This window comes from Haliaeetus leucocephalus, unplaced genomic scaffold, assembly GCF_000737465.1.
Source record: "Haliaeetus leucocephalus isolate CR32 unplaced genomic scaffold, Haliaeetus_leucocephalus-4.0 Scaffold362, whole genome shotgun sequence".
In the NCBI taxonomy this organism is placed as follows: Eukaryota; Metazoa; Chordata; class Aves; order Accipitriformes; family Accipitridae; genus Haliaeetus; species Haliaeetus leucocephalus.
This window is the reverse complement of record NW_010972798.1, coordinates 3,392,321-3,405,141: the sequence shown is the minus strand read 5'-3', so window position 1 is coordinate 3,405,141 and position 12,821 is coordinate 3,392,321. Positions and strand designations below refer to the sequence as shown.

Genomic DNA, 12,821 nt, shown 5'->3' with positions numbered 1-12,821 from the left:
CAGGTGCACCAAGTTTTATTTTCTGTTTTATTTTGCTAGGCTCAGCATTATCAGAAGAGGAAAACATCTGAGAAAGCACGACCAAGGGTATAATTCAACATTTAGTAAAATAAAGACAAGTACGACACAAGACAGAAACAAATCAGGAAAGAATCTGAGGCAGATGACAGATTTTTAAGAGGAGAGTTCTCTGGGTGGGGGGTGTCACAGGAAAGAGTAATTTCTTACAGAGCTGCTTTTGCTACAAAACAAAAATTCCTTTCTTTAGAAGTCAGTCTTCATGCAAACACCATTCTCCAGTGTTTACAATAATTTCAAAATAACACTATCTTTGAAATGCCCTGGTGAGCTTCCCGCTCTCTATTTACTTTATGAAAAATTGGTACGAGGCCTCAAAATCCAAGCATGCCGTCTTCGGTAGCAAATATTACTTGCACCGTTTTGTGTGTCCTGTGACACTTGGCCATTCCCAAACTGTCTGGGAAATCTTGTAGATAAATTTAGGGTAATTACACAGAAATGCCTCTGCGATATCCTGCGAATGACTAAACTATACATTCAAAAGTAAATTCCCCTACCTTCTTGGTCGAATTTGGACACTACTTACCCAGACTCTATTTCTAGTAGCACAGGATTCCCTATCCTTGAGCTTCTTTTTATGTCTTATTAGACAACTGGAACGCGAAAAATAATCTTATGCCTTGAAAAATACTAACCTAATGTATTTCCAAGCAACTGAGTGAGGCAAGCCAAAAAGAGATGATTTGTGCAATTTGAATTTGAACACGCTGTCTGAGCCCAAAAAAGCAAATCATTACATAACTGGATTAACTGAAGCTGAATTTACTCCGTTACAATACCCAGAGACCTGCACCTGACCAACAATGTCTGGGCAGCTTCAAATCACAGTACTTCAATATTGCTCCACATAGCAAGATACGTGTGTGCGTCATTAAATAACTAGCTGGTCATTAAATAACTAGTGGTTTTTACCTGCAAGCACTCCTCTTCAAACAGATTCATGACATTTTTTCTTCGTGGTTATTAGCACCTTAATCTACAGAGGTTTTCTTTTTTTACTTCAATATTCCTACTCATACAATAAAATTCCAGAGTAATTCAGTATGACTCACAGTGTCAGCTTACAGTCAGAAAGGATCCTTTGTGTCTAGTTTTCATTACATAAAATTGCACACTGAATTACAATGGCAGCTAAAACAGTAATTTGTACCAAAACAGGAAGAAAAAAAAAGATGTGCCTTAACCTCAGTTGACAGAATTTGGCCTTGCTGGCCAAATTCAGTCACAGACACATTTTACACGCTCTCTCTTCCCCCTCATCCTATCTGTCCTGCTAACACAGCTCCGTTCCAGGCAGGGCTCTACTGAAGCTTCTCCTACAGGTTGCTTTTGCTGTTCCAGTACCATTTTTAAAAAGACACTGAGGTTTAACTTGTTTGCTTGCTTTTTACAGCTTATAGCAGGGTTTTTTTCCAACTCCCAGGGAGGCTGAATTAAGACCGAAGCCTTTTTATAGCCTACAGAAAAGAACCTGTTCTGTGTTTTATGGTTACAGAGCCCCAGATAAATCTCAGCTGACACAGCTCAGTTCTCTGTTGATATTGCTCATCCTGTAGAGTCCTCCCTCCATATCTATTTTGAACGTTATTTTTCCTTCTTTTAATTCATTAATAATTCCCCCGCCCTCTGTCCCAAAACACATTCTTTGAGTTTCCCTTTAGCAAAAGGCAAAACTAATACTTGAACATAACTTCTTAATTCACGATGTCCAGCGAGATATCCAAACAGCAAATCCATTTTTTTCATCTTTCAAATTAGATTTAAATGCAAATCTAGCTTTTCAACTATTCTGAAATATAACATTCTTATTTTCAGCCATATTAAATTGATATTTATTTATTTTAAAATCTCTAAGAATGTTGCTTCAGTTATAAAACATTGAAGGACACAATATAATTTGGCACCTAAAACCCTTTCAGAAATGTTATTATTTCAAACTTTCATTAAGCAGTACTGATTATTTGTCAGTTCGCTAGTGACAAAATTTTAAATTTTGATTCTTTCTTATACATGTCTAATATTATTTATATCCCCCTCTTTATAAGAGTTAACTGCAAAGATATTTAGTAGCATTAGTCCCTAAGGATAGTCACATTGATCATACTTTCCTAAGAAAAAACAGTAATCTGTATTTGCCAGCCTACTTGGTTTAGCTTATTCAGAGGTAATTATTCATGCAAATATACATTTACAAATTACACAGACTAAGGATAAACTAAACGAAACAGAATAGTTCAGCTGTGATGCGACATCTTAAAAAATAAATCATAAGCTACGTATGTACATAGCAAATTATAACGGTGTGATTTAAACCCGGCTTCAAAATTTTCAGTAAAACAGCTTTATGTCACAACTCAACAAATTCTCAAGGCCGGACCGCAGCGAGGCAGAGGTTTTATTGGCTGCTCTCCAATACAAAGAATGAAAGCAAAACATCCAGAGGCTGCAGACTGACCTCCTTCAATGGCCTTTTTATCACAGATCAAATAAAAACCAGGCATTCCCTCCTATAGTAGCTACAACCATTGAGTCTTTAGAGAAGATGCCTGCGCCTTACAGAAGGTGCCTAGAAGCGCTTTATATACAAATAGGTTCTGCAGGCTGCAGCAGAAACTGCCAGCTATTGTAGGGAAGGATCCGTCTCAACTGGGCAGGAGAGGCTACCAAATGGCCCTGGGCACAGTCCCCTCCACCTGTACATAGGCTCAACGTGAAAAACAGTGAAAGATGAGTTTGCACCTACACGTCCAGAGAAGGACCGTAATCTCCTAGCTGAAATGACAGGTCATAAGAACAATGTTCTGTGAATGCCTATCAAAGGCAGAATGTGTGTCAGCTGCAGTGAAACGTTACATGGAAGTGCTTTTGAATCAAAGTAAAATTTAAATATTTCATTTTATAACTATAATACATTTGATATCTTAATTTCCCAGAGAGTAGCATTTCAACTTTGTTCAATTGTTTCATTTTTAGAGTTAGTCTGGCTGTGTTAAAACAGAGATATCTAGAAAATAGCCTTACAATTTTCAGGTTTCCAATTTTTGCCGCAATTCTGAACGCATTTTGAAACACTGCAATTTCCATAGGATGAGAAGCCTGTTTCCCAATCAACTCTCATACTAGTGCATGCATAGTGTACTGAAATACACAGGCTGGCTGTATTTCTATGCACGTTTGCTATGCAAACACATAAACCGTAAGTTGTTGTTACTGCAAGTATATAGATACAGAAAGATAAAATAGACATCTACTTCAAAGATGCAGATAATCACGGGTATGTACAAGAGGAGGTCATCCACTGCATCAAGAGAACACTTGAACTTTCAGAAATGTCAGTGAGAACTCTATTTTACACAGTATAATAAATGCTCTTTCACACTTATAGCCCTTGCTTGGCCAAACATCACGCACTTGAACATAATCAGAGAGATGCCCAACCACGTAGTGCTGTAAACACAATCTGAGTGGTAAAGCAGCATTTTATCAAACCTGGAGAAGCAAACATGCAGTTGTGAAAAAAGAATATTGCATCTTTCCTATCTGATGTGAATTCAGTTGGTTTAAGTTATTACACAGATGTATAGGCGGAGGTCGATGGGAATAACCCCACTGGCTTTAATGGACTTCAGATCAGGACTCGATGTGTGAACGTCCTACCACAACTACAAGGTGCGGTAGCTTTCCCAAACCAGTTGTCGTCAGAGATATTATGGGTAGATTTCCTCTCACAGGCAACGGCTTCCCTAACGACAAGGAAGAATTGGGAAGAGGGTGGTAATTGGGTTCGGAGATCTCTGTAACATCACCAAAACTAGAAACAGGGAGCTCAGTACGCACTCTGAGAAATACTGATTCAACCACAAATTTCTTTAATGCTCCATCTTCCAACATCAAGTGGTCCCTTTCCTGAATGTCAGGAAAAAAAATAATTCAGACAAAGAACACAAAACCGTCATCCTTTAAAATATTCAACTAGTTGTATCATCTACTGAAGAAGTTCCCTCCGTATTTCTTCATTTGTCTTTAAATTTTTGGTACCCACTTTGCAAACACTACCCATTGTGAACAATTTATCTTCATTGTCTGCAGAGGAAATGGAAAAATTACCAAAGTTTATTTCAGGCAAAGCAACTCTACAGTCAATAAAATAACAGCAATAAGATCAACAGGGTAAGATCTGAACGGAAAGAATCAGCCTGACCCATCAGATCCTGAGCCTAACACTGTCCATACTGATATAATTTCTAATTCTAGATTTTTCGTTTGTGACACTACATGATTGTAATATTTTCTTCTAGCTTGAAGATGTAGGAATTTTATAGGTAAAAGGATAACATGGACAAAGATGTGAAAAAATTTTTCAGAATACAAATTTTGGTTAGAAGAACGACAGTAATTCTTTTGCTAGCAATATATGTCCAGCTTTTCGTACTACTTCATCCTCTAAATGTTCCCCAAGTAAAGACTGTGCTGGCAAGCGTTGACCTGCAGTAGGAGGAACATCTCTCCTGGATGACAACGCAGCAGAAGCTGTCTTGCATATTTAAGCAGCTTTGCTCTCCAGTAGTTGAAGCCATTGCCAGACCTCTTCTATCCTTATTCACCTCTGTCTGCCCCTCGAAGACATCAGCATGAAGCAGTGAATCTTACAGGAGACAAGACTAACTCTATATGGTAACATAATTCAGTGGAAGGAAGATGAATTCCTTAAAGCATCTTCTTTCTCACACACACCTACTCTTGGGCTAGCCACAAGCTGGTGATTGATTAGTCACCTTCTCTTTGAACTGCAGAGCACAGGAACATGAGAAATAATTATAAGAACAGAACTGATATATCTCGCAATTAATTCACATTAAGGCCCTTTTAATGAATGAGATAAACACAGTAAATAATATTCATTACGTGAGGTGTCAGACATGAGATTTATTTCTGTTTAGTGGAAGAGACTGCATATCAGACACAAAAAACTGGGAACGCCTAATTCTAGAAAAAGGCAAGACCAATGTATTTTCAGCTTTGTGTAGCTTGCACTGATGTTTTTATTATTTATAAGCGGATACTTCTCTCCTGGGATTGTAACTGGTGGGCACAGTCAGAAGTGCTGTATTTCCAACCAGCTTAAAAGTGAAATTCTGAATGAAAGTTTTTTTTTCTCAGGACATTTTAGCCCAGCCAGTGAACAGGCTCTGGCATTGTGACAGTTCACATACGCACCCAATGCACTTCTACCAACTGCACTTGGATACCAAACTTCGACTTGTTTATGGTTCATAACCGGGTCTTTTTTGTTTATTATTCTTTTTTACATTTTCGAGAATTCAGTTCTTAACTATTCTTTCAACCAGCTGTATCACAGCTGCATGTTTTTTCATCCTGCCCTGAAAGGCTTTCAAGACATTTGCTTCAAAGGGTTTTCTCTGAGACAGGCCTTCTCCACTTTTTGGTCTTTCTTACTATTAAGGCTCTGTATCCAGCTTTCTAGCATTCCTCAAAGCAGTCTCTAGAGAGGTACAGCCTTTGCTCTTTTATAGCAAAATTCTTCAACAAAAGTCAGACAAGCCACTAAAAATCTATCCTCACCAAATTATTCATACAATGGCAGCTTTATCCTCAACTAGTTTAGATTAAAAACCTGTCATATATGTTTGGGTTTTTTTAAGAACTTATTTCCACTCTTTCAAAGTGGTCATCTTAGATTATATTTGAACTTCATATTACCACATCCTAACACAGATAGGAAATCGTCAGACTTGTTCTGGATTCTCAATGCTACTTTCATTTGAAAATATTAAAAAGACTTTACCAATGAGAAAAAAAGAGTCCTGTAGAAAAGCATTCAGTGAGCTGATATTATTATTATATATAGAAAAAGAATCAATTATTAAGGTTTTGACAAAATGTTGTCCAATATTGACTGTAAAAGTTATCCTGGTAGATACAGATAACTCCTAAGATAAAATACATTGCTAAGGCTTCAAGCGATAAGATTTACCACACTGCATTGGAGATTAAAACAGTCGCTCCTGATTCTTTTCAGCTGCCAGCTCTAAGTCACAAGAGACACCACCATTATTTAGACTTTTTCTCTATTTTCAAAAATAATCAAGTGCAGTATGTCAGAAAAGTGTTTTTGCTTTTTTTTTTTTTTTTTTTTTATTACAGTGACTCTAACCCATATTCTTATGGATGACTGACTGATGCCTGGGACTACCAGTGTCAAAATCTTATGACCATGCTCCCAGGTACAGGACGTATAAGGCATGGTAAGATGTAATCTGCCTCCAACTACAGATGGTTTTGTATTGCTAATGTTCCTTAAAAGGTTTTAGGACTTGCTTCTCTTCCTCAAAAACAAACTAAAAAAATGAGAACAAGCAATAGTTTAATCAATATTGTATTTTACAGTCACTCATAACTACCACAAAGCTGAGCAGCATCCAGTTCTTTATTGTTTACGCATGAAACTACATTTTTTTTTAAACAATGAAGTTACAGAAGTAGCTTTAGGGACAAGAATTGAGTATTATATAAATACAAAACTGTTTTGTTATTGTTCTCATTATATCAGCTGTAGTTGCTTCTTATGTCATTTTTCTCATCCTAGCAATTTTTTAAAAGCTGATAATATTTGCTTTATTGTCTCTCTGTTGGAGGAAAGTTTTGCTTTTGTTTTTAGCGTAAGCAAGATCCCTTCAAGGAGTTTTAGACCTTCGAAATACTGGTGTAATTTAAAAGAAAAAGATCCCTAAAACTCAAACCAAACACCTCACAGCAGAAGCAGCTTTTTACTTGGAATTCCTCCTCTGAGGAGAATATTGCCTTTGCAAACTTAAACTTAACACAGGTATGTTGTTGGCAGGTTCATATTTACTAAGAAGATGTAAAAGAAATTACAGGCAGCCATTAAAATAGCACTACCTAAGCAAAATGTGATGCCCTGTGATTTGGCAGAAAGATTTCCACTTGTCTTGGAGTACCTTTGTATTCAGGTTTGCACCAAACACCCTTAACAAAAAGTGGGCATGAAAGAAGACTAACTGGGGAGGTATCGACCCAGACATCTACTGAACCGCATAGGTGATTGCAACTTACCAGGTCTAAATCATACTATAAAATATTTCTCAGATCCATGCACTTGCAGAAGTTACTTCCACTTGTATTCTCTCACAGGGACTACTAACAGACAAAATTCAACTCTGGTTAAAAATTATGTAATTCCCATTGATTTCAGTAGAAATTTTACTTGCACTAAAACCTGAATAAAGCACCAAATCCGTTTCCCAAGTCCTCAGTGTTTGCACCCTTTAGTTTTTAGCATGCAATTGGAATATAAATAATGTTTACAGTTCAATATTGCTCCCTCTCAAATATTGTACAGAGGCCTTACTGAAAAATGCCTTTAGCTGATTATGTGCAATGGCATGGAAGTGCTCAGTGATCTGTTATATCTGTAGATATCAAGATGCCTCACCTCTCACTTTCTTCCATTTAAAAACTCCCATTTACTATTAATGACATTATTACTAAAATGTCATTACTAATATTTTATTAGTAAAACATTAGTACAGTATTGACTCAGAATTATAAAACAGCAAAGGTTTGGCAGCAGTAGCCATTTCCATCTTTGAAACTCTACCCTTCAACGATACAAAACTCTTGCAGCAATATTAGCTGGGCTTTTGTGCATGATGAACTACTATTATTTTTAGGGAACTGTACAATTTTATTTATGAATGGTTATGTGATATACGCCAGAAAACTGACAGGATGTTCTGCAGGACATCTCTTCAATGATCGTTTTTGTAGTCCTTGACTGCAATTTTAAATTATATAACCTTCACATAGCATTTCACAGCTTTCTATATGTAATTATAACGGAGTGCCAGCTATGCTGTAGTTAATGTTGAATGCTGCTTTCTGTTTAAAGGTCAAGTCTATTCTAAAATCCATATTCCTAGTGAGATTGTCTTGAAAATTTGCTGTGCCTGCTTGGTACGCAGAGCAGTGGTCTAAATTATGATTATTCGTGGAAGAGGTTTCTGAGAAACTCTTCTATAAATAAAAGATAAATAAAGCTCTTCTGAAACGTCTACATGTTACAAAACCCACATGATTCTTCTCATTTGTGTGTATGTGTTATTCAACCTATAGCCCTAACCATCTGCAAACCAATTTCAGTTGCTAGGGATTCATTTTAGCTAGTACGGGTCTCTTCAGAGAAGAAATTTTAGAAAATGTTAATAAAGATAATAATGAACTAAATTGGCGTGCCTAAAAGAATTAAATGCACACATGTATCAAGATTCCCTCTAGCTTGATATTTTGCACCGATGTGCCATCAAAAATGACTGAAAGACTTAGGGTGAGATGCTGTGATTATTTAATCTAAATTATATGCACTCTCTGCCTTTGGAATTCAAGATGTGCGGGCGAGTATGCTGCAGAAGGCTCATTTGGAAATTTTGCCTGGGGATAAAAATAACCTGGGAAGATTTTAAAATTTTCTAAAACCAACCCGCTGACACCAATCTTAATTCAGAAATATTGTTAAGGAAATTACCACTGATTAGCTAGAGGGAAGATAAAAGATAATAAGGATGTACTAATCACATTTCCAGCACAATGAAACCGAATCAAATGAAAGCAAGCTGTTGGGTCAAGGACTTCCTGACGCATTGTCCCTCCAGAGGAACTCGTAACCTTTTGGTGCAGAGCTGGAAATAGAGAGAGCTGCGAGTAGTGCAAGGAAACAGCGCTGCAGTACTGCAAAGACCTAGCAGAGAGGGGAGGGGACTGTAGGGCATGCAAGGGGGGAACATGCAATGAGGGGCAAAGCTTAGAGGAACAGGCGGTAGAGGAGAGGAAGACTCCCATCCTCCTGCAGAGTGAAGGTCCCGGGAAAGAAGGGGATGGATGGGGAGAGGAGACATCTCAGCACGGCCCTAAGAAAATGAGGTATCTGATCAGAAGTGAGCAAGCCCCCCTTCCTCGTGAAAGAGGATCTGACAGCAATCCGAGTCCTGCTTCCCTTATTCCCATCTTGCCAAGATTGAAAAATGGTGGGAAGATCACTGAGTGAGCTTAACAGATGGGTTTGTACTTCTCGTATTGCTTCAGGTTGCATTAATCTCTGCGGTGGGTTCTCATTTAGCTGAGAAAATGTCACCAAAACAAATGAACCGGAGCAGGCAGATATGCTATCAACAGATGTAGAGAATCTCTTCTGCATATTGTAGATAGAGGCAAACAGTCGGCATTCTCACTTGTCTGCTCCCTGCAGCCCCTCCAAAACTAATCAAAGATATCACTGGCCGAGTTGGGAGTATAAATGCCTAAAAATCGGTACACACTTCGAACAGAGAAATGGGTAGAACCAGTCAGGGAATGTGGACGATGGCAGGGAAGTGAGGTGACGCAGCAGAGGAGTCCAAGCAGTCAGGAAAGAGGGACAGAGGAGGGGTCAAAGTATAAAGGAGACATAGTGGGGTGTTGGGACCACTGTGCTGAAGATGGGCACAACTCACTTCTGTCCATGAAACCACCAAACCCCCGCCTGCATATGCATTCCCATTTCAAGAACATGACAGTACTTGCCAAGAGCGTCCATGATGAAAAAAAAGAAAGGACAGAGGACCAGCACAGGAATTTGGTGCATTCAGCAGCCAGTTATTCCTGAAGAGGCAGAGGAGTGTAGTGTAGCATGAGACAATGCCGTATAATGAGAGGACACTAAGTATCTCTGTTTAAAGTATTAAGGCAGAGTTAGGACTGCCCAAAGTTCCTTAACGCTTCCATAAAGCAAAGAGTAAATAAATTTAAGGTGAAAGGAAGGTGACGGAAACTTCAGGTCACACAAACATAATTTCAGAAAATCAGGGAATACAAAGCAAATACAATCTTCATTTTGCTTTAATTACTCTGCCCTTGAATGTTGTCCGAACAACATCTGCTAAGATTTTCTCGTTGCTAAAGGAACAGGGGGCAGAGCAGACGAACACTGCGACACCAAAACCGAACACTTGTTTCTTCCTGAAGTTTGCTGTACTCAGTGGGCCTGCTTTAAACCAATTGCCCAGATGACCAGAGTACCAGCCAGCCTTCTGCTGTGCTTCCAGCCAAGACACGTCCTTACTTACACTTCACTGCACTCGGGGGTCACTGCCGTGTGTGTTAACAGATGAGCTACAACACGCGCCTACGCTGGCACTACTTACCGATGTGGTACCGAAAGGAGGATGCTGGATTTCGGGAGGTTCACGCACACCTCTCCTCAGCTCCCACCGATGGTTCCCCAGCTCACCCCTCCACCGGTGACAGCACACGCGGCCACAGCTCTCAGATCACAGTGCACCGTGAAGGCAGGGATCAGCACATTTGGATTCACCACACTACACTCGCTCGGAGACCAGCTAGATACTCTTTGACAATGCATTTTGCTTTAACGCATAGATTTGATGCAATGTAATTTCCCTTTATATATGTACTCTTTTGGCCAGAGCAGCTTTCCTGTTTTCATCAAGCAGACAAAAGGTTTAAACTCTATAAAAGGTGGATGATATTTAAGTTTTAATAAAAATATATTTCACGTATGTCATTTTTACCTTAGACTGACCTAGTCTACGATATATTATTTACATAACTGCTGCAATATCTATTTCAAAACCGACTAGACAGCCCTCTCCAGAACTGTAGGCTGCCCTGCCTGTCACCGTGATGGGTAAACAGTGTCACCTTTTCAGGGCCCGATGAAATACAGAGAAGTAGTAAAGTGCACCATCCATCACAATGGCACTAAGTAGGTTTTTGAAGTAGATTTCAGATCACAAATGCTCACATTTTTACTCACAAATGCTGTTTAGACTCTTACCAGAAAGCACAAATTGGATGGCTCATATACAATGGCCATATGATGAATGGACATGACAGGTGGTCAAAGAAAATGAGTCTTGCTATTCTACAAATAACGTTGTCAACATGAAAGCAGAGCTGTAGCTCTGCTGGTAGCCAGACTGCAACAACTTAATGGTTTTATTTGCTTGAACTTCTAGCAAACCAAATATACAAATGAGATACAATGAAGCAGCAGCATCAAAGCAATATTAGCAATTCAACTCAATTATGTGACACACAATAGAAATTTTCTACTAAGGATGTGTCACATTTGAAAGAAAATTATTCAGATTATGAGTAGCTGTTACAAAAATACCTTTTCACCGGAAAACCCTCATGATTTTGCAATCACAACCCACTGCAAGATATTCAAAATATGCGACTTGTAGTTCCACCGCAAGCAATCAAGTCACCCTCTGATGGCTGAACCCAGCAACAGCCACCACCTGCTATGTCTCATCTAGAGTTTTTCTACTTCCATTAGTTTAAATAGTAGAGATCACTGTGTAGGATTGAAAGTCAGGAAGGTTAGATCACTACCAACTTATCTGTAGCCTAAACAAATAGGGAAATCTCCCTTTTAGGCAAAACTCCAGATCTAAGGACACTTTGGGTGGACTTTTTGAAAAATAAAAGGAAACATCTGAAGTTTTGTGAGGGTGCTAGGTATCTCAAAGAACTGACTGTAAAACTGTACACAGAGTCATTTTCTTTGTGTGTGTAGTTCTCATTTCTGCAGAACTCGTAGAAAAAAACTGCCCTGAAATATAACTGGAAGTGGTACATGGGTTGCTGGTAATAACATCAATGATTTTTCCCAGAACATTGGATTTCCTTTAATCTGATGATTTTGCTAGCAACACATTGATTTTCATGAAGTAAAATCTCAAAGGCCACAACTGTACTTTTATCTCATTACAGTTACTCTTATTAAGTTACAATGAGAAAATAATATTACATATTGAGTTTCTAAGTGATAAATGTGAGAAGCCAAACGCATTCATTAGTACTTTTTACTTGCCCGTGGATAAGTTACAGCATACATCATGCAGGTTAGGACCTACCCTTGCCTACTTCATTTCACTTCTTAACAACAAACTTCAGCTTGAAGTTGTTGGCTTGATAGAGCCCCAGAACAGAGGCTGTATGGAGATAATAACCATGAGACTCAATATAGAAAGTAGGCACGTAAGGTACATAAAAAACAGGAGGTGGAGAGAAGCGTCTCTCCCAAAGGAGAACAAGAACTCCATTCCTTCTCCTCTCTGGAAGAAATCCCTTGGACTACAAAGCTTCCTTGCTTTTAAGAAAGAGAAGCTGAGGCTTGTGGACTTGAGGATGAGAAACTTAAGGATCTGACTCTCTACCATCCCTCGTATTTCCTACAGTCCAAAATTCAAAATTATATTAATAGTCCCTAAAATGGGTTAGTTAACAGCATGCAACTTTCCCCACTTTGACTCATTACAAGATTTCCACAGCACATTACATGTTATCAAGAAACGTTATGGGCAAACGCTGTCACAAACAAAAGGAAAATACACAACAGTTGCATTTTACTGTTAGAAATTCAGTAACTGATGTGCTATGAATATTAAGATATTCAGAAAGTATAAAGGTGTTTTGGAAGAGATATCCTCCAAACTCAAAGCCATTCACAATCTGTTCCTATATAGTCTATTAGTGTTCTAAGTCATGAAAACAAATGTCTTTTAAACAACAAAGAAACAAGAAAAAAAAAACAACAACCCCCTACCCTGCATCACTGGAAAAAGGTACAATATTTTACAAAGGAGAAAGACAACAGTAATGCAGTTAGCAGTGAAATTGCAATTTTTATATTTCAG

At 38.5% G+C, this 12,821-nt stretch overlaps 1 protein-coding gene across 1 annotated transcript in view; it reads right to left on the bottom strand.

The window, feature by feature from the left end:
* NAALADL2 (N-acetylated alpha-linked acidic dipeptidase-like 2) overlaps positions 1 to 12,821 on the bottom strand; it is a 285,980-nt gene that overhangs the window by 224,227 nt on the left and 48,932 nt on the right. The window lies entirely within an intron of this gene.